Here is a 22,104-nt window from a genome sequence, read left to right as displayed (position 1 = left end):
CCTGCTCGTACGTCTGTGCACCATGTGTCTGTAGTGCTCACAACTGTGAGCCACCAAGACATACCTCCAACTTTAACTCTCTTCAAACTTGGCAATCTTCCTGCCTCTGTTTCCCAAATGTTGGGATTACAGCCACAAGCTACCACTTTCCCTGGCTACCCTTTTGTCATTTACATCATCCTTGGCCACATTCACCAGCCACTTCCTACCTTGTATCTCTCCTGCTGACCCCTGTTGCACTTTCTTGAAACTAATCTTTGAAAACTGCAAGTCAAGTCATGAAAGTCCCTTAGAAATACACCCAGTGGCCTTTGTTTAGAGTCAATTACAAGCGCCTTTTACAAGGGACCTGCAAGATCCTGCAGGGCCTGCCCCCTGCCTCCTCCCAAGTTCTGCCCCTCACACCTCCACTCTCCCAGACCTACTCCTCACCCCCACCCTAATCTCTGTCCATCCAGGGATTTAAAGTGTCCTCAGAGCTACCTTGGAGATGGAAGACAGTTGACAACAAACAGGCTGGGTGTGGGGCAGGTACGTCTCCAGTTAAGAGAATACAGAGACAGGATTCTTGCAAGATGGAACTGTTCCGGTCCAAGAAGAGCGCCTGTGGATGGGCAGAGAAAATGGAAGGAGAAATTCTTACCTGAAGCCTTTTATTCCTTCTGACTCTTGACCCACCAGAGGCAAAGCAAGAAAACAGACAGGATCTGGCCTATTTTGGGAAAGCAGTCGTCCTCTCTGACTCAGTAGTGCTTTCTTTAGAGGTGGTAATTATCTTGTGCTTGTTGCTGGGCTGGCCAGCGTTTTCTTGTCCGCCTTTTCCTGAGGCCTCCATTACAAGTTTCCTGAGAACAGGAATGTCCTCCTGCTGGTTTACCTGGACCCTATCCAGAGAGCCTAGGGTCTAGCCCGGGTTCCAAGTGTTAAAAGCCAGAAAAATATTTGTTGAATGAATAGCGACAAGGTGCAAGGGAATGATAAACTCTGCCCTCAGGGAAGATTCAGGATCTCTCTCTCTCTCTCTCTCTCTCTCTATTTCTCGTTCTCTCCCCCCACCCCCACTGAACCCTAGGCGTGCTTGATGGTTTGGAATCACTATGAATTCATTACTAATCCACTCCCCCCCACACACACTTTTTTTCAAAGATAGGGTTTCCTATAGCCCAGATTAGCCTCAGCTCACAGCAATCCTCCTGTCTCAGCATGTCAAGCTCAGACTAAAGGAATAAGGCACTATATATGATCTTTCCTTTTGTGTGAATATATTTGAAGGCAGCCTGGGTAACATGAGCCAGTACCCCATCACACCCCCCCCCAAAAGAAAAAGCCTAAGGAAAACCATCCTTTCTTAAGATAGACAAGTCACCATTTCCTGTGTGAGCTGTGTTATTCATGTAGAGGTCAGAGCACACCTTTCCAGACTGGGTACTCTCTCCCTCTACCACGTGGGCTCTGGGATGGGACTCAGGCGCCCCTCAGGCATTGCAAGTGCCTCGCTGTCTTCTGCCTTCTCGTTACCTTTAAAAGCTTTCTTTTATTGTTCATTATGTACACTTGTGGTGTGCACATGTGAATGCATGTGCCTGTCTTCTCACAGGCCAGGACCCCTGGAGCTGGAGTTATAGGTTGGTGTGGGCTGCCTGAAGGTGCTGGGAACTGAACCCTGTTCCATTGCAAGAACAGTCAGGGCAATGAAGCCACCTCTCCGGACCCCCTTCATTCTCTCTCTCTCTCTTTTTAAGATTTATCTGTTTATTATATATCAGTACACTGTAGCTGTCTTCAGACACACCAGAAGAGGGCATCAGATCCCATTACAGATGGTTGTGAGCCACCACGTGGTTGCTGGGATTTGAACTCAGGACCTCTGGAAGAGCAATCGGTGCTCTTAACTGCTGAGCCATCTCTCCAGCCCCATTTGTTCTTTTAATAACTGAAAAAATACATTGTATGGGCGGGTCATGTCTGAGTACTGAGGTAGACCTGTGTGTATACCTGGAGCTCCAGGTTCCTGGCTTATGTGAATCTTCCTTCTGTGACTTTTGTTGAACCTTTTGGGAGCTTCTAGGTGGTTTTCCAAACAGCCTATTCTTTCCACAGCACCTCACAATGTCCTGTGGTGTCTGTTGGTTCTAGACATTTATGCTAACGAGATGGTGGCTCAGTGACCTAGACTGGAATTATCTTAGATTTTTTTTTTTAAATGTGTTATCAAGATAGGATTTTTCTAAGTAGCCCTGGGATTAAAGGTGTGAGGCATCACCATCTGGTTTTTCGGGTGGGGTTGGGAGTTGGGGGTTGGGAGAAAGAGGTAGGGTTTCATTTTGCCCAATCGCTTCAAACTTGCCTTGTCCAAGGTGACCTTGAACTCCTCCCATCCTCCAGCCTCCACCTCCGGAATGCTAAAATGCTAGGTGTGAACCACCACACCCTGTTTCTGTGGGGCTAATGGACTGATAGAACTCAAGGCTTCATGCAAGCTGGACTCTTCCAACTGAGTGACATCTCCAGACTTTTTTTTTCCTCTTTCATCTTCTTTTTTAGACAGCGTCTCTCACTCTGTAGGTCTCCCTGGCCTGGCAGGCACTCAGAGATCCACCCACCTCTGCCTCCCAAGAGTAGGGAATAACAATGTTCACCGCTGCTGTTGTTTTTTTTACAGGATCTTGTGTAAGCCAGGCTGTCTAAATGCTCACTATATAGCCCAGTTGGTCTTGAGTTCTAGGCAGTTTTCTTACTTCTGCCTGGTGAGAGAGCTGGGATTACAAATTAATGTCACCATGTCCTGCTTTGTGGCTCTGAGACGAGGCATACTTGGCCTTGAGTTGAGCCTTTAGAACGCTCATGCAGGCTGCTTTAAAAGGCTACTCTCCTGGCTCTTGTTCATGAGTTCACTTTGGAATGTCTGTTTCCACTCCTGACGGGACTCTGTGAGACATATCTGTTGGTCCTCTCTATAATAGACCAGCTGCTTCAAACCTGTGGGTTGAGACCCCTTAGGAGGTTGAATGAACTTAGGGACCATCAGAAAACATAGATATTTACATCATGATTCAAAACTAGCAAAACTGCAGTTATAAAGTAGCAATGAAAATAATTTTCTGGTTGGGAGTCACTACAGCATGCAGAAATGTATTAAAGGGTCACAGCATTAGGAAGGCTGAGAGAGCACTTCTCCAAATCTTTGAATTCAAGGACTTCCCCCAACTAGCAATGAGTGGAACCCAGGGCCTTGTGCAAGCTAGGCAGAGAATGTTCATCGGCGACCTACACAGAACACCTCAGCTCTTCATAGATGGCCTGAGCCAAGCATCCTAGCAACTGAAAGCTAGGTCCCACCCCACTCTTTCTCAACCTAATCAGGCAGGGTGGTAATTTCCTACTTTGTGAGTCCAAGGCCTTCTATCCTGCAGTAGGATTTACATAACCACCCAAGCCCCACCCTCCAGAATCCTGGTTCTTCCCTTTCTGGAACCTTGTTGTTACTTCACACAAACAGGCTTGGTTCTCAGTTCCAGTTTTTGTTTTTGGCCTCTGGGGATTTCCCTTACTTTCTCGTGAACTCAGTTATTCATTTGAAAGAACAGTTGGCTTTTACCTAGAATTTCCACTAGTCTTCGGGGGGCAGAGTGCTCAGGGTTGCCTCCTCTGGGGTGTTGCTGGAAATGGCTATCTTGGCTTCCAGGACACCGCTTCTTTTGGGGTTCTTCACTCCAGCTGGTATCTCTGGGTGTTCTTTCACATGTGACCCCAGCCTCCCCTGTCTCCTAATGCCTGCATCTCCTCAGCTTCGGGTCCTTTAATGAACCAGCTGATTCATCTCAAATTGGAAATCAGACAGGTCAACCTGGTTCCTGTTTGGTCAGATATTTTTGGGCCCAGCTCTCTTATAAATCACTGGCCAGCCGGTGCCTTGGCTGTCCCTGGGGTGACACCCATGCCTGACCCAATCATCAGGAGTCTGAGCAGAAGTAGGCAGTCACATGATTCCGGAGACAGTGACTTCTGCCCTTCCTGTGGAAGGCAGTGTGGGTGGGGCAGGCTCAGGGTCTGTTGGGTGCAGACACAGACACACGAAAAGGTTCCACAAGCCCTTGATTGACAACAGCCAGGGGGTTTTAGTGTTTTTTTTTTTTTTTCCAGCTGAATTCTTAACTTGGCTTCTCTGTTCACCCCAGGCACTGACATTGTCTGCCCGTCTCAACACATCCACTTCTCCCCACGTTTCTGCTCTGTAATTAGTAAATAATGGGAACAGGGTTTATCCTCTGAAAATAATTTCACTGCCCTCACTTTAAAAAACTCAATTTCTCAACACTATTTTTGTTCCTCTTTAAAAGTGACTGAGTGCTTCTGGGGCTGGGGTCAGAAAAACCTTGAAAAGCAGAGCCTCTGCCTGTGAGAAGTCTGGACTCTCAAAGCTGCTGGGCCTGTGGATGCCTCTGAGAAGCTCCTCCTGGCTGAAAGACCCCAAAAGTGTGAAGTGTGACCTTTGTAGTACAAAAAATGTGGTGGGGGTTAAGGGGGTGGGGGGAGGACACCTGTAATCTTAGCACTTGGTAGGTGGATAACAGGATGGTCAGAAGTTCAAGGCCAGCCAGAATCAACCAGACCAGTCCTGGGATGCATGAGGATCTATCTCACCAAACAATGGGAATTATATGTACATATATTCCTTTGTTAATTCATATGATACAATTGCCTTTAGAATAGTGTGGTAGTGGCACACATTTCAGCTCTTTTTTTGGAACATGATAAATTCATTTTTAAATGTATTTATTTTTTATTTATTTTTATGTGTATGAATGTTTTGCCTGCATGTATGTCATGGTGGTTTGAATGGAGAATGGCCCCCAGAGGCTCATATTTTGAATACTTGGTCCCAGTTGGCAGAACTGTTTGGGAAGACTTAGGATTTGTGGCTTTGTTAAAGCAGGTGCGTCACTGGTGTCTTGCTTTGGGTTTCAAAGAACTCTTAACCTTCCCAGGGCTCCCCCCCCCCCCGGCTTTTAATAATGGATCAACATGTGAGCCCCCGTACTCATGGACTCTAAACTGCTGAAGCTGTAAGCCAGATTTAACACTCTTATTGGTTGTGTTAATCAAGTGGTCTGTGCATCATAAGTGTGCTAGATGCCTGAAGACACTCAGAGGCTATCAGGGTCCCCTGGGGCTGGAGTTACAGGTAGTTGTGAGGTGCTGTGTGGATGATGGGTACCAAACCCTGGTGCTCTGGGTGGAATAGAGAGATGGCTCAGTGGTTAAGAGCACTGACTGCTCTTCCAGAGGTCCTGAGTTCAAATCCCAACAACCACATGGTGGCTCACAACTATGTGTAATGAGATCTGATGCCCTCTTGTGTGTTTGAAGACAGATACAGTGTACTTACATAGAATAAATCAATAAATCTTAAAAAAAAAAAAAAAAAAAAAAAAAAAACCCTGGTGCTCTACAAGATAAGCAACGATTCTTAACACATACACTCTTACACACAGAGGCAGATTGTATAGACATGGAGAATATCTAAAAAGGCAGGAAGACAGTCACCGTAGTATCCCTAGAGACAGATGAGGAGTGAAATGGGAGGTGATTACCAGCTCTCTTCCCTTTCAGACTTTTTCAATTTCTCCTGTCACTTAGTTCTCTTCTTCTGGTGTTGGGAACTGAACCAGGTCCTACTGCATATGAAGCAAGCTCTCTACCACTGAGCTCCCCAGATTCCCATCATTACTTAGTTTGACATAGGATCTGATGGAGCCCAGGTTGGTCTCAAACTCACCATTTAACAGAGGCTGGCCTTGAACTCTGACTCTCCTGCCTCTACCTTCTCCAATGTTAGGATCGTAAGTATGTGGCCCCGTTCCGGGAAACACTCTGTGTATTTGCTTCTGACCTTTCACATTGTTGATCTTAAGGGTTGCCTGTTCCTGGTGCTATTGGAAGGCGGTGTGGGACAGAAGGAAGCCAGGTGACTGGGCAGGCCAGTGAAGGAGATCGTGAGAACTCTGCTCCTTCCTGCTTTCCTGTTTTGAGGTGAGACAGTCTGCTCTGAACTGTGCTTGTCTTGACCTGCTAGTTGGCCTGAAAGCAGGGCACCCATGTGACCATACACTGGGCCTCAGAAACTGTGAGCCAAAAGAGACTGTTCTTTCTTTTAACTTTTGCCCTTACTGTGTAGCTTAAGCTTGGTCTCACCATGGTGCCCAAAGTGGCCTCAAACTCTGCATACATGAGTTTCTATTTTGGATTACTGTGCACGCAGGTAAATGTGCGTGTTCACGCCCCTGTGCTCGAAGATTCCGCCGCTGGCCTTGTAGGTCTTTCTCAGTTGCTCTCTGCCTTTTGGCTGCTGTTGTTTGTTTTGAAGACAAGACCTCACCATGCACCTCTGACTGGCCCGTCTCACTATGTAGACCAGGCTGGCCTGAAACCCAAGAGATCTGGCTGCCTCTACTTCTTTAGAGTTGGGATTAAAGACAAGTGATGCCGTGACAAGTTCTCCACCTTAATTTTTTTGAAATAGTTGTTCACTGAACCAGAGGAGCACTGATTCATCTAGGCTGGAGGGCCAAGTCATCAGGGCTTCTCGTCCCTGCCTCTCTGCTGGGATTATAGGATGCTTCACGCTCATGGGGGTGCAGGGGTTTGAATTGAGGTGCATAGCTCAGTCTGACTATGAAACCCAGGATGACTATTGCTTTCATTTCCTGAGTGCTAGGATCATGCCATTTGTATCCATGCCTGGCTCAGACATGTTGTCAAGACTCCTTGAGTATGTACCTACCATTACAATTGCTGGGTCACATGGCAGCCTGCTTATCACCCCCAAGTACATCTTAGACATTCATTTTCCAAAATGGCGGCACGAGGTATTTCACTGTCCCACCGGTGATGCATCCTGTCAACGCCTGGATGTTTGTCTGAGACGTCCATCAGTCAATGGGTACTGTTTTAATTTCTCTTCCTGACGCTGTGCTAAAATACTTCCGACAAAAGCAATTTAAGGATGAAGGGTTTGTGTTGGCTCACAGTCCAAGGGAAGCTCATCATCGTCCTGTGTAGGGGAGTGAGGCGGCAGATCCTGGTCACATCCCATCCACATTCAGGAAGCAGAAAAGCCATGAAGGAGTTACTATCGCTCATCTCTCTGTAGACGGCCCAGGATCCCATCCGGGGAAGGGCGCCATGGTGGGTGGGTCATCCCACCTTGGTTAACACAGTCAAACTAATACCTCACAGACAGGCCCAAAGGGCCATTTCCTGGTAATTTTAGTTTCTGTGAACTCGACAATAAACACTGACCATCATACTTGGGAGATGGAGGCAGGCAGATCTCTTTGTGACTAGGCCAGCCTCGACTACATAGTGAGACTCAAGTCAGCCAGAGGTACTTAGTGAGACACTGTCTCAAACAAAACAAAACAAGAAACCAAACACCCAACCATCACAGGTGGTTTAGAAACATTTCATAGAAAGAAATTTCCTCTTTCCTGCAAATACGTTTAGTATATTTCAGGAAAGCTGGGTGAGTTGGTTCATTCCTGTAATCCCAACCCTTGAGAAATAGAAGCAGGAGAATTACCATGAGTTCGAGACCAGCTTGGGGCTCCATGGCAGTAAATTCCACATCAGTTTGGCTACAGAGAGAACATGCCTGTAATCCCAGCATTTGGAAGGTTGAGACGGGACAATTAGGAATTCAATGTCATTTTCAGCTATGTAGAAAAGTCTAGACCAGCTTGGGCTTCAGGGGAAACTGTCTCAAGATGAACAACAACAAACAAACAAACAAAAATCCTGCGCAAACAACAAGAAAAACAGAGATTTTAGAGAAGTGAAAACTGCAACCAACCAGAGATGAGTTGGCTTTCCAATTTATCCAGCTAGGGAGAGTCACTCGCGGGTCACAGGCAGGGCAAGTTGGCTGCAGCGGAGCTCCAGGGCTGGTTGCAATAGGCTGCCAAGCCATTCATGGCACACACGCACACACAAAATTACAGGTCGCCAGAGCCGATTTTAAATGAAGACGGGGAGTGGCCAGTCTGGCTGCTCTTTACGACCAGTGTGGAAGCGGGAGCTGTCTCAGATGTGTTTCCCCCACTTTAAACCAAACGGGCCCTAGATCTCCTCTGCCTTTCCTCCTAAACCCGGATTCCTGCATGGGTGTGAAGCAGTTCAGACAACAGCCTGGGGGGAAGGGGGGAGGTGGGCTGGTGCCAGCTCACTTTCTGAGCTGGTCTTTCCAAGCAGGGTTTTAGGCATGCGCAATACTCAGGTCCGCGAGTCATCTAGTTTCTTTTGCAGGGAAACTTCAGGCTGTAATGACTGCAGTGACGCAAGACGGGAGGAAGATGTGGGAAACTATTACTCCCTTTCGTTGGTAACCCCTGCTAGTCCGGAGCGTGGAACTGGCACGTGTAATGGTAGCCGGCTTAGCCAGCGCACACTTCAGGCTTGATGCGGTTCTTCCGTTCCCACTGAACCGTTTCACCGGGCTGTTGCTGGTGTACTCAGGTGAGGCACAGAAAGTTCAAGAAACCAGCCGTGAAAAAGTTGCAGAACAGGCTTAGCCTGTTGAGATGGTTAGGTGCTAAAACCCATTATTTATTCATTCATTCATTTAATTAATTAGTGATACGGAGGACTGCGTTGAAGACTCTAAGCTACATCCTCAGCCCTCACCTCCTCATAATTTTTTTTTTTTTTTTTTTTTTTAATTGAGAAAGGGTTTTGCTAAGTTGCCTGGGCTGGTCTTGAGCTTGTGATCTTCCTGGCTCAGCCTCCTAATACTAGGGATTATCTAGCACTACTTTAAAAAAAAAAAAAATCTCTTTTGTTTAGGGCCGATGATGAAATCCATGGCTTTGTGCTAGGCTACCACTGAGCAACACTTCCAGTCCTGCAACCCATACTCTCAGTCCATAGCAACACAGTACAAGACTCAGCCCCTAGCAACACAATAAAAGATGAATTCAGGGGCCAGGGACAGCTATGAGGCAGAAGCAGAGTCTTAGGGAGCCTGACATAGAGCTCACACCTGGAAGCCTAGCTATGAGGAGGCAGAGCCTGGAGGAGCACTGTGGGTGGGGTTCAGGCTAGCCTAGACTACTAGTGGATTCCTGGACAGCCTGTGCTAAGAAGTGAGATGGTGTAACTGTCAAAGGAAGCCCCTGGGCTAGATTGCGCAACCAAAGGCTTTCACTCATCTGTTCACTTTAAAGCCTAAGGCAGATAGATTCCCTTGGACTCCTGAGTTCGTCACATCTAGAGATGGCCTTCTGGCCTAGGTCCCTACTTACCATGAGAAGTTGGGTATGCTGCTGCCCGTCTGATCCCAGGGCTGCTGCAAGTTTGAAACCAGCTTGGGCTGCAGCTTAAGACCCTGCCTCAAAAAGACAAGACATAACAAGATGGACGCCTTAGGTTTTTAAAACCACTCTAGTGAGTCTGCTCTTTACATATACAACATGAAGTGTGACCAGAATACATTCCTTTTTGGAATTTCTCTCTCTCTCTCTCTTTCCCCTTCATCTTTCTTCCTTCCAATGGGCTCTTATTGGGTAGCCCTGACATGCCTGGCCAGGGATTAAGGGGTGTGCACCACCATACCAGGCTTGGGTGCTGTGTGAATAACTCCATGGGTGAAGAGTGGCCGACTGCAGAAGAGGGAAGCAGGAACCACTTTCGTGCAGGTGGGAAATCCTTGAGGTGACAACCGAGTTAGGATAGGGTTAATCTTATTCACACTGAAGACATTTAATGCACTTGTGTTCTAAGACATTGTCTATCTTAACCGCAAATTCCTTTCCAAGTTCTTTTTACATAAAAGCTATTCAAAAACTCAGGGTGCTAGTTCATGCCTTTAATCTAGCACTAAGGAGGCAGAGGCAGCTGGGTTTCTGAGTTGGAGGCTAGCCTGGTCTACATTTATTGCATTTGACTTTGACCTTATTTACTTTTGGTCAGACTACTCCACCCCCTCCCCAGCCCCAGGTTGGCTTTAAATCCATGTTTTGGAGGATGATTTTGAATTGGGTTCACTTACTATGGTTTGCTATCTTGGTGGAGAGGCTGGTTCTGCAGAACGCCGCACATTCTGCGTTGTTTTAATTTAATTTTTAAAAATTTTTCATATTCTGTTATTTGGTTTGCTCAGGCAAGAACACTACCTTGGTAGCTTTCTGCTCTCTGCACCGAATCCTCTCAGGAGACATGGGTCTATGAGCTACTTCTGGTGGCACCAAGTTTAAGACTTGGTTAAGGTGGTGTCTCTCAGTCTCCCCACTGTAATGCAATCTATTCTCTGGTGTAAATCACATCAGAGACCACACCTGGGGACTGAACACCTTGTGACCCCAAACCCTTTCAAGCCAGTGACTTAGCAGGGTTCCTGACCTATGGCTTCAGTTTGCTGGTCTGAAAAGTAAGGACGACGCCCCCTCTGCTATTGGTCTTGAGAAACGGTGATTGGTGATAATGAGCACTCCATAGATGTCAGGAATTCCAGGATGGAGACAGGTACAGGAGAAAACAAACATAGGAGGCCCCCACTTCACCTCCAGCTGCTGAGTGAGCTGAGGGGGAACCCAGGCCTCGCGGCCACGCCCCTTGCCTCGCGCAGGGCCCCCTGGGACCCGTAGTGCTGGGCGTGGCCGCGGGACTACAAATCCCGGCGGCCCCCGCGCCGCGGCTTCAGCGGCGGCTGCCTCAGCTCCTCATAGCGCCGGCGGCGGCCTCGGCGGAGTCGGTGTCGGCGGCCGGGGCTGAGCTGTGAGTTTCCGATCGAGAACTGCATTGGGGAAAATGGCGGCGAGCGGTGAGTGGAGAGAAAGGCAGCGGCGAGCGCCGGGCAAGGCCGGAGGCATGGCCTGAGGCGGGGGTCTTGGGGTCGCCAGTAACGCGCGCCGCAGGCGACCGGGATAGGGCGGGCGGCGTTGGGCTCCGGGGCCCGTGTAGGGTCGCGAGGAGTTCGCGGCCGCGGCCTCTGCTGCTGGAGCTTCCCCTCGCCCAATTTCGGGTCCGAGAGGGTCAGCGAAGCCTCCTCTTCCCGTCGGCGCCGCCCGGCGGGGCGGACGCTGGCAGCTCCTCCGGCAGAAGCTTGAGGCTCCGCTGTGAGCGGGCGCGGCGGACGCGGAGTCTGCGGTGCGCGCGGGGCGAGCGCGGGGCGTGTGCGTGGTGAGAGAGGGGTCTGTGGTGTGTGCGGGGTGTGCCAGGTGTGTGGTGTGGCTCCGGAGCCTGCCAGGTGTGTGGGGTGAATGCGGGGTGAGTGCGGGGTCTGCAGGGGCGATGCAGAGCGAGGAAGATGAGTGCGGGGTGCGAGGGGTGGGCTGGTGTGTGCCGGGCGAGCGGAGGCGTGAGGGGTGAGTGCATGGTCTGCGGTCTGTGTGGGGCGAGGACCGGCTGGATGCGGGGTCCGCGATGGGTCTAGGGTGGATGCTTTGCGGATGAGGAGTTTGAAGTGTGGGTAGCGTGGATGCGGGGTGGGATGAGTGTGTGGGGGGGTCTCTCCTCTGTGCGGCGTGGATACGGGTTCTGCCGTCTGGTTTCGGCTATCGCGGTGGTCGCTTTCATCTTCCGAAATTCGCAGTCTAGGTTTGTTCATTGATTCTGTTTGCAGTAGTTTAAATGAACCCGAGCCACACAGTCTGCGAGAGAAGTGGGAGGCAGTGCTACTTCCTAGGCAGCTTGAGGGTGTCTGGGGTGGAAAAGTTATCCAGAAGAGCAGCTGGGAGAGGCCAGAGCATCTTAGGCCCACGGAGCAGGACTCCACACTGCATGACACGGAAGGTTGGAAGGTTGGAGAGTGTCTTGAAGTCGAGAAACTTTTTTCGCCCTCCCAAATGCAAAGACTTCCTTTTTTTTCCCTCCCCTGTTTCTAAGTAGCGCTTCAGAGCTAACTTGTTTTTGTAATTAAGCTTGTGAGGTAAAAACCTGGAAGGAGAGCCAACTCCCTGTATGCTGCAAGGCTAAGTGGACTGAATAAGTTGAGAGGTCCTGTATCAGGGTTTCTGTGGCCTGAGATTTAAATGCCGGCCCTCGGATCCGTTGGCTGTTCTCTGCTGCGCCAAAGCTTCAGCATTTGTTTCTGCTGGTTGTTGCAGAAATGAGTTGCTGGAGCCAAGGGTGTATGGATTCAGATCTTCAGCAAATACTGCTGTGGATTAATGTGGCAAAGCAAACCTCCGAGCTTGTGAGCCGTTTGTTCTTTTAAAAAGTTAAAGTGACTATCAATTATTTAGAATGGTGTTTTCCACATCTGGCACCCAACTGAAAAGGTACGAAAACAGTGAAAAAGAAATCCCCTCCACCCGAAACCCTATCTGAGGCAATGCCATGCCTGTTAGCATTTCTTGGAGTGAGTTTGGCTTTGAGACTTGAGCATTTTCATTAGACACAAACCACAGCTAGTATATACTCAGGGCAGGAACGGGAGAAGGGTGTGTATGTAGTGTTTTCTTATTTTGCTATTTAAAACTTGTAGGGGCTGGAGAGATGGCTCAGTGCTTAAGAGCACTGGTTGCTGCTTTACCAGAGGACCTGGAATTGACTCCCAGCATCCAACAACCATCTATATAGCTCCAGTTCCAGGGGATCTGTCGCCCTCTTCTGGCCTTTGAGGACATCAGGCACCCTTCTGGTGCACTGATTTAAATGAAAAAAAAAGTCTTGATTGCTGTTAGGCTCTTGAATTTAGTGCTTCTGCTGTTTGCTGTGTTAAAACTCTTAAAGAAATAATATTTTGTGGGATGTAGCACCCTGAGGCTTCATTGTAAGACGAAGCCTCTGCTTGTAACTTGTAAAGTGATACTGACCACTGTAGCTCCTGTGTCGATGGAGGTAGCTTCAGGTTCTGAATTTAAATGAGCAGTAATCCAAACTGCCCATGAGATCCCAAATTATGAGGTATTTTATATGTTGATAGAAAAGACTTTAATTGACCAATCAGCATTAAACAAAAAGTTATGCTAGCTCTCAGCATATAGAAGTACACTTTATAGTTGGGGATTGTAGGCAAGGCCGGAGGCTCTAATTGTAAGCAGTTACAGAGGATGTTTCCATCAGAAAACATCCTTTAAACATCCGGGGCTGGAGAGATGGCTCAGCGGTTAAGAGCACTGACTGCTCTTCCAGAGGTCCTGAGTTCAATTCCCAGCAACCACATGGTGGCTCATAATCATCTGTAATTGGATCTGGTGCCCTCTTCTGGTGTGTCTGAAGACAACTACAGTGCACTCATATACATAAATAAATCATTAAAAAAAAAAAAAGAGTTCTACAGAATGAGTTCCTGGATAGCCAGTGCTACACAGAGAAACCCTGTTTCAAAAAATGAGAACAAAACATGTTCCTGAGCCATCAGGAGGGTGTTGGGAATCAAACCTATGAGCTCTGCAGGAACAGGAGCAGCCAGTGCTCCTAACCACTGAACTATATATCCAGTCCCCCAACCTTACATGCATGGGTTTGCCTGTGTGTATTTTGGTTGGTGCACCACATCCCTGCCTGAGCTTGGTGTCTGTGGAGACCAGAAGAGAATGTTAGGTTCTTTGGCATTTAGTTACAAATAGTAAGCTGCTGTTTGTATGTGGTGAGATTTGAACCATGGTCCTCTGAAAGCCATCTCTCCAGTCCCCCTGGCTTTGGTGTTTTGAGATGGTCTAGTTGCTCAGACTGTTGTGCAACCGGAGCTTATATTTCTGGTTGGTCTTGAACTCATGATCTGTTTGCCTCACCTCAGGATTATTTTACTTTTTGTCATTCTCTGAATCATTAAGTTAGTTTATCATCTAGTTTGGCCTTGATTGAGCTCAGCCTCCTGCTTGAGTTTCTCAGTGTAGGCCTGTGCCACTTGGCTTTGTTAGAATGGTTTTAAAAATTACTACTGGGGAGTTGGGAGATGGCTCCGGGCTTAAAAGTCTGCATCTTTTTCAGAGGATCCAGGTTTGGTTCTCCGGACCCACCTGGCAGGTCACAACCTATTAACACTTGAGCTCCATGGCATCCAGTGTCCTTACCTGTCTTCCCCAGGTTGTACATACATACTAGAGTGAACAGTCGTATACATAAAATAACAACTATTTAAAAAATTAAAATCATTGAATGGGAGGAGAGGTAGTTAAGAACTTACTGGTTTTTAGGAGGACTTTTGTTCTCTCTCCAGCACCCACAAGACCGCTTGCTTGCCCATCTGTAACTTCAGTTCTGGGGATCACGCTCTTTTCTGGCCTCTGCAGTCTCTTGCATGCATGTGGATGACATAAAACTCATGTAGGCACATGTACATGAGGACATAATCTTAGAAAAAAACCAGCATGATAGCTGAGCTACGTTATTAGGGGTTATATTAGTTTCTGACTTAAAAAAACATTTTTAATTTATATAACTTTATGTGTATAGGCCTTTGCCTGCATATATGTCTGTATACCATATGTGTTCTTGGTGCCTGAGGAGACTTCCAATCCCCTGCAACTGTAGTTACAGTTGTAAGCTGCCATGTGGTTGCTTGGATTTCTGAATCCTCTGCAAGAGCAGCCAGTGTTCTTAACCCCATGAGCTATTTCTCCAGCCCCACGTCTACATTAAAAAAAAAAAAAAGATTTATTTATTTTATGTATATGAGTACATTAGCTGTCTTCAGGCACACCAGAAGAGGGCATGGGATTCTGTTACAGATGGTTGTGAGCCATCATGTGGTTGTTGGGAATTGAACTCAGGACCTTTGGAAGAGCAGTCAGTACTTTTAACCACTGAGCCATCTCTCCAGCCCCGTGTCTACATTTTTTTTTTTTAATTTTTGAGAGCTGTACTACTGATTCACACTCCTAGCTAATTTTATTATGCTTCAAAAGTGATTTTAGGTTGTATTTTCCCTGGCATAAAAATTTCTGTAGGGCATCTCCACCCTTTTAGTAAATAAGAACTCTTAATTTATTAAAGAGGGAGTGCACTGTGAGGCCCAGGATCCTCTTTCTGGGAGATGTGTGAAGAAAATACTCTTTTGAGATGATTACTTACATCTTGTTTTCTTCTTGGGTGCTGGGATTGAACCCAAGGCAAGGAAAGCCTCACGCATGCTAGGCAAGTGCTAGGCAAGTGCTCAGCCCATTAAGACCTTCTTTTCTTTATCCTTTTTTCTCTTTTCAGTTCTGTGGGCCCTTTTCTTATTTTATGTTTATGGTCTATCACTAATGCCTCTTTATGATTTGTTTTCAGGTTTTTGTTTATTTTATTTACTTTATGCATGAGTGTTCTGTTGCATGTATACTTGCATGCCAGCATCAGCTCCCTTTATGGATAGATGGTCATGAATAACCACTGTGTGGAGTGTGTGAGAGAGAGTGCATATTAGAGAGTATGTATTTGGGTGTGTGTGCCTGTGGGTTCATGTGCCAGGAAGCTCATTTTGACTCATTGAAATTGTAGCTTCTTACTATGTCAGGGATATTTCACTAATGAAAAAAATAATTTACAAAATCCAGTCTTGGCCTAGAGTCATGCTCAGTGGTTAAAAATGTTTGGATAACCTAACAACCTGAGTTAGGTCCCTGCATCTCATTAATGGAGTACACCCTCGAAAGACTGCACCTGTACAGATATACAGCACATCATTGTCCAGTCTTTTGTGCCATAACTGTATGATTCTAGAGCAGTTCCTACTACGTTGAATTGAGAACAATTTCGGCCTTTTAGTTTGGGTAATAGGGTTAGATGAAACAACAGAACCCAAAGGCCACTGTCCTGTTTCTAATTGGTTGTTGCTGTAAGTGGCTTTAGGGTTTCTCTTTGCATTTTAAAACTCTATAATTTTTAATTGTCTGCCACAGGATGCACTTTTGAAACTTATAATTTGTTGCAAGTTTAGAATGATTATTGTCTCCAGAGGCAGTTTGTTTACATAGCAAATTGGCCGCATTTAATACCCTCCTTACTTTGCTGAGGCTTCCTGGGATTGGGAAAACAAGAGTTGCTCTTGTTGCCTGCTATCCATTGAGCAAGGGATGTCTGCATCAGCTGGTTTTGCTCTACAGTATATACACAGTATATACACCATGTATACACAGTGTACATGTATACAGTGTATTCAGAGTGTATGCACAGTGTGTATACAGTGTATACACTGTGTATACAGAGTGTATAGAGTGTATACACAGTATGTACACAGTATATACACAATTTATACACAGCAGCATTGCATAGTCTCTGCTCTATTGACTGGATAGAGCTCTGGGAACCACACTAGCACTGAAGGGGAATGTTCTGAATGTTCGCTTTCTCTGGTAGTAATTGAAAGGATGTGACTGTTTAAGTTGCAGGGCGCTTGAGGTGGGGTGCTCACATTCTAGGAGGGGATATTGGTAGTGTGGAGGAGGGCTTCTGTGGACCTGGAGGGACCCTTAGTTAATGTTAGGTAAATTTGTATCCATTGTTTTCCTGAGGGGGTTTTCTGCGGATTCCTTTGGGCTAAGACTATATTTTATTCACAGCTCTAACCTGTTCTCAATCCCCCAACAAATGATGGAATTGACTTGATTTAATCACTTTTCCTTTTCCTATTGCTGTTGGAAAGTTGTTAAGGAACAGGAAAATGGCCATAAGATGCTCAGCAGGAGTGAGGCAGGCTAGTTCACCACACACTAGATAATCTTCTTAGCCTGCAAATGGAGTTGCCAATTTGTCAGCATTCATTTAGCTTCATAGGGATTGCTGTCCAGGTCAGTTTACCATGGGCAGTAATAAAAACATAGTTAACTAACCATACCATAGTCATGTGGGCTACAGGCAGGGGAGTTTCAGCATATCTTGGGAAAAAAAGTTCTCAGAGCAAACGAACTAGCATCTACCCCACCCCAGTTTATTATCTGTGTTCTGTTTTTCTTCTCTGCTAATATGTGTGCTGATGGATTCAAGAAGAGGTGTGACTTCTTTTGGTTGACCATTCTATACTGCTGTTCTGTTGAGAGTTCCGATTTCCTTAGTTAAGGGATAAAGCTTCACTGTAACACTGAATTCTCGGTTAGCCATAGAAGTTGTGAACAGGGAACCCTGGCCCAGGCTGCATAGCTGAGTCTAAGTGCGGATGGATAACAGATGGGAAGGGCTCCAGAAGTCCCTGCTGTCCTTGGGTAGATGAACCTGATGCTCGGTTGAATGTTAATTGTATAGGTTGAATCCCACTGCACTAATCTTCAGGGGACCAGTTACATAATTTCGTTGTATTAGAGTAAGGATTTATTAGATGTTGGCCCTTTTGTTTTTCTGTAAGTATAAAATGTCTTGTGAAGTTGCTGTTTATTTTGCCAGTTTGACAACTTGTTACTTAGGGAATCTTCCATTTTTAATGCTTTTGAACTAAGGGCAGAAACAAAAAAAAAAAATCTGTGGTCTGCTGGGGAGATAATTAACTATCTCTCTTTGAGTTTCTTCATTGGGGTAGCTCAGCAATTTGGTAAGATTTTACTGAGTGTTCTACATTCAAAATATGATCAGAGGAAATGAGACGCCAGGTCATGAGGTGATTGCTGGTAATCTGGTTTGTTCTCGGAAACTTAAGATGCATAAATGTCTTTCATTCTGGTGTAAAATGTCTTAAAGAAGGGACATCTTGGCCTTTTTATAGTTTGAGACACTTGGGGTTCCCCCTTTTAAAATTTGATGGTGATATTTCACAGTTATTGATAGTTTTGATATAAATTTGCCCTCCCCCCCCAAAAAAAACTGGTTTGATTATATTATGAGAAAAAAAATCTACCCTGTGCCTAATCAGAAGTATGCTTTCTCATTATGTACATTTTACTGGCCTTTTCCCAAGGTATTTGTAGCTCAACATACCCAAGGGGGCGACTTTCAGTTTGCTTAGAATTTTGGTTGAGGCCATTCTTTTCAGTAGATGGTCCATGAAGGAGGGAAATCTGAAAGAGGGAATTTCAAAGCAACCCTAGCAGCGTCTGAAAGTCCTCTGGTCTTGACAATAAAGACTGGCGGGCGGGCAGGAAGCCTGCAGCTGTGTTGTGGTATTGTTCCTCCATCCCTGGCATCTGAGAGCTTCAGTACAATAGAGGAGAAAGCCTGGAGAGGGAGAGAAAGGCATCAGTAGGAGGGGGGGGGGGCTTTCAGGGTGAACGCCTAACTGAATCCAAGACTAAATTATTTCATTTAAGAACAATTGTTTCTCATAATCTGTTCCAAACTGACATTTTTATAGTGGAAGTTAACTGCTATTGGAAGAGCAGCAGGATCCCTTCTTCAGTTTCAAAACAACTGAGAAAGAAACAAGTAAGACAGCCTGAAGTGTTTTTCCTTCTTTTGCCTTTTGAGCAGTAGTGTTTGTTACTTTGAGGTTCAATACTTTGTATACCTCTGGCTGTGTCTCTCTAGGACAGTTGGCTGTGTACCTGAGCCGTCCCTATGACATGGCATAGGGACACTCTGCCAAGCTTCCTGCTTTTATTTTTTATATTTCAGACGGGGTCTTGTAAGGCATGGATGGCACTAGCTATGTACAGTGGGTGGATTTCCATCTTGTGATCCTCCTGCCTCTGCCTCCCAAATGCGGGGATTACATGTGCTCACCGCCAACTCATTTCAGCTCTTCCTGTCAGATGATGTAAATGTAGCCACAGCCCTTAGTGCTGACCTAACTATGAAGATTTCCTAGGCCTGGTGTGTGCTGTCCAGTGGGGGAGATGGGGATGTGGGAGGATATTTTGTACTCAGAACTAGAGTTTATTGCTCTGTAGCAGAGAGCCCCAGTGCCGGGTTTATGGGCCACTGCTGGTTTGTCCTCTTTTATTTGGCTAGTTGTAGGGCTTTGTTTTTGTTTTTTGACAGGCTCTGTGAAGCCCTGGAACCCCAGACCAGGCTAGCCTTGATTGGCTTGTCTGTACCAACACACCCTGCTGGTAGTTGTGCTTTATTTAATGACACAACTCTTGTCCCAGCCAAAGTCTCCTCTGCTGCTGGAACCTGTTTGACAGCAACTAGAAAAGTCAAATTCCACCAGAGGACAACTCCCTTCATCTTGCCTACCTTGGAGGGTCAGTGGTGTTCTTTCACAGGACCGATGAGAGTATTAGCACATTTTACAAAATCATCTTGTAGTAATGACTAAGCTGGAGGTCAGGGTCTGGCCTTAGGCACTTTTCCATTGTAGATGTGGCTACAGTTTCCCACGTCTGTGGGGCTTCATGGTGGAGGCAGGAGGATTGTCAACATTTGAAGCAAGTATAAGTTGTAGATTAAAATCCTGCCTTGACAAACAAAACAAACCTAGTTCTAACAAAGGAAGGAAAGCAGAGCTGAGTGCCTGTGACCTCAGGAGCAGAGGGTGGGGGAGGGCCCACTCTCCAGAGCACCTGAGCTTGATTCTCAGCTCTGCCCCTGACTGACAGCTACTGTAAGTCCAGCCCCAGGGCATTTACTCTTCTGTCTTTATGAATATTCATATACATGAAAAACAAGTTAAGATAAACTTCAGAAGCAAACAGAAAAGGTTGAGGCTAGAGGATCTTTAGTTCAAGGTCGGCCTGAGATGCTGTTCATTAAGATCTTGTCTGAGGGCCTGGTAAGGTAGCTCAGTGCACTTGGCAAGCCTGATGACCCCACATGGTGAAAAGAACTGACCCCAATAAGTTATTCTTTGACCTCCACTTGCCTGGAGTGGAGTCCATTGCCTTTCTCAAATTAAATAAGTAAACAGAAAGAAGGAAGGAGGGCTGGAGAGATGGTTAAGAACACTGACTGCTCTTCCAGAGGTCCTGAGTTCAAATTCCAGCAACCACATGGTGGCTCACAACCATCTGTTAGGAGATCTGATGCCCTCTTCTGGTGTGTCTGAAGACAACTACAGTAGGTGTTTGTGTGTGTGCCTGTGTGTTTATATAAATAAATAATGTAATCTTAAAAAAAAAGGAAGGAAAGAAGGAAAAAAGACCCTGTATGGGGGGGTGAACCCAAAAATTAAGCCATGTATAGCTTAGAGTTGGTGTACTTTACCTATCAATATAAAGGTCTTCAGTTTGATCCTCAACCTTTCTACCCTACCCCCAAATTTAAAAAGGTTTCCACTTTTATAGATTTTTATAGAGTTTCAAATAGTCGTAGGTTTTTTTTTTTTTTTTTTTTTTTTTTTTTTGAGGTTGCAAGGTGGTGGTGGTGCAAATGCCTTTAATTCCAGCAATAGGGAGGCAGAGGCAGGCAGATCTTTTCAAGTTCAAGACCACCCTAGTCTATGAATCAAGTTTTAGGACAGTCAGGGGAATGCAAAGAAAGCCTGTCTCCAAAAGAAAAATGTTTTTGCAAGTATATTTCTCTGTATGTCTGTGTACCAAGTGCATGCCTGGTGCCCACAGAGGCCAGAAGACTGCATTTGATTTCCTAGAACTGGAATTGGAAACAGTTCTGAAGTACCATGTAGGTTCTGGAACTGATTCTGGGTTTTCTTAAGAGCAGCCAGTAGTCCTCAGAGCTGAGCATCTCCCCAACCCATAGAGCCAAAACATTTTGTTGGATGTTTTACATGTTTTACAAATAGTTTCTTGGGCGTCTATGGCCTGTCTTATAAAATAGCTTGTGAAAAGGTTATATTTCTTAATGTTAGGAGATCAGTTTATCCATAGAAATTTACACACACACACACACACACACACACACACACAGGTGTGGGTGGGGCAGGTGCATACACAAGCTTCCACTTTCCTGCAGAGGAACTTGTCATGTAGACCAAGCTGGCCTTGAACTCAAAATCTCCGTGCCTCAGGCCCCAGAGAGCTGGTGCATTACCATGCCAAGCCTCTAGGCATGCTTCTGTATTTGCTCTTCCTCATTATATGTCTTCACCCCAGCCCCCTACACACAGTCTAGATTACTGGTGTCTTCAAATTAGAAAGGATAAAGGATTCCACCTTTATTCTTTCAAAGTTTTTGGGTTATTATTATTATTATTATTTTTAGAATGAAGTTGAATGTAGTTCACTTGATAAAATGCTCAGCATTCCCAAGGCACAGAGTTCAATTCCCAGAACTGAACAAATTGATCACAGTGGCACTTCAGTCCCAGTGTGGGAGGCGGAGGCAAGAAGATGAGAAATTGTAGATCATCCTTGGCTACACAGTGACTTTTAGGGTATGCTGGGTTACTTGATCCCCTATTTATTAGACAAAGGTATGTGAGATATTATACCTTCCCTCCCACAAACTTTGTGTGTGTATCTGTGTGTCTGGTGCTGAGAATTGAAAAAAGGACCCCAAAACAAGTCAGACAAGTACTTTACTACTGAGTTGCACGACAGCTTCCAAGTTCCCTTTTTGAGATTGTTTTTGTGATTTTTGAGACAGGGTCTCTTTAAGTAGTTCTGCTTGGCTCTGGAAGTTGTATAGGCCAGGCTGGCCTTGAACTTTTTTTTTGGGGGGAGGTGGTATGGAGTGGGGCTTGACAGGGTTTCTTTATGTAGCCTTGATGTCATTGAACAGGCTGGCCTTGAACTTGAACTCAGATCTTCTTGCCTCTGCCTTGAGTGCTGTAATTAAAGACTTCTACTACCATTACCTATTCATTATTTTTAAGAATGTGATTATAATTGGCTGTACCACCATGCACCCATGCCCAACTGGTCTTGAACTTTTGGTGATTCTCTTCCTACAAACCAGCTCTAGCACACCCAGCGAGAGTTCCTCTCCCCATTTTAAAGAAAATTGCCCTGTATCCCTGGTTGCTCTTCATTTCTGTATAAAATCCCTGGATGTCCTGAACTTACTTTGTAGACCAGGCGGGCCTCAGACTCAGATCCACCTGCTTCTTCCTCTCCAGTGCTGGGATTAAGGCATGTGCCACCTTGCCAGGGTATTGCTATGTAACTTAAACTGGGCCAGAACTTTGTTGTGTTTGATTGCTTTTGAGTTCCAGATCCTCCTGCTTCCCTGTCAGAATGCTGGGATTCCAGGTGTGCTCCCTGTTTGTGTTGGGATTGCCAGTGGTTGTTGAACACAGGATGCCAAACAGGCAAGAGTTGTGCCTCCAAGCAGCACTCTTAGCCCAAGTTGTGCCAGCCCACCTATTTAGCCCAGCACCTTGAGTGAGTTTCATTCTGTTCCGCAGACCAGTCCTGT

General features: G+C 46.0%; 1 protein-coding gene and 1 long non-coding RNA gene across 5 annotated transcripts in view; one reads left to right on the top strand and one right to left on the bottom strand.

Annotated features, from left to right (window-relative positions):
- The window catches only part of LOC308427566, a 30,014-nt gene extending 26,227 nt beyond the window's left edge, over positions 1-3,787 (bottom strand). For both annotated transcript variants that reach the window (XR_013975257.1, XR_013975258.1), the window contains exons 1-2: positions 3,599-3,787; positions 484-604 (exon numbers count right to left, since the gene is read on the bottom strand). This is a non-coding gene — a long non-coding RNA (uncharacterized lncRNA). The remainder of the gene's footprint in view (positions 1-483; positions 605-3,598) is intronic.
- Positions 3,788-10,706: 6,919 nt separating this feature from the next.
- NCOA3 (nuclear receptor coactivator 3) overlaps positions 10,707-22,104 on the top strand; it is a 74,918-nt gene continuing 63,520 nt past the window's right edge. For 2 of the 3 annotated variants that reach the window (XM_080924839.1, XM_080924837.1), the window contains exon 1: positions 10,707-10,816. The gene's annotated coding sequence lies outside the window, so the exon portion shown is untranslated. The remainder of the gene's footprint in view (positions 10,817-22,104) is intronic. The other variant, XM_080924838.1, reaches the window with a different exon arrangement.

The sequence above is a fragment of the Micromys minutus genome (genome assembly GCF_963924665.1).
Source record: "Micromys minutus genome assembly, chromosome: 11".
NCBI lineage: Eukaryota > Metazoa > Chordata > Mammalia > Rodentia > Muridae > Micromys > Micromys minutus.
The sequence above is the reverse complement of the archived record's forward strand: the minus strand, read 5'-3'. Positions and strand labels throughout refer to the sequence as shown.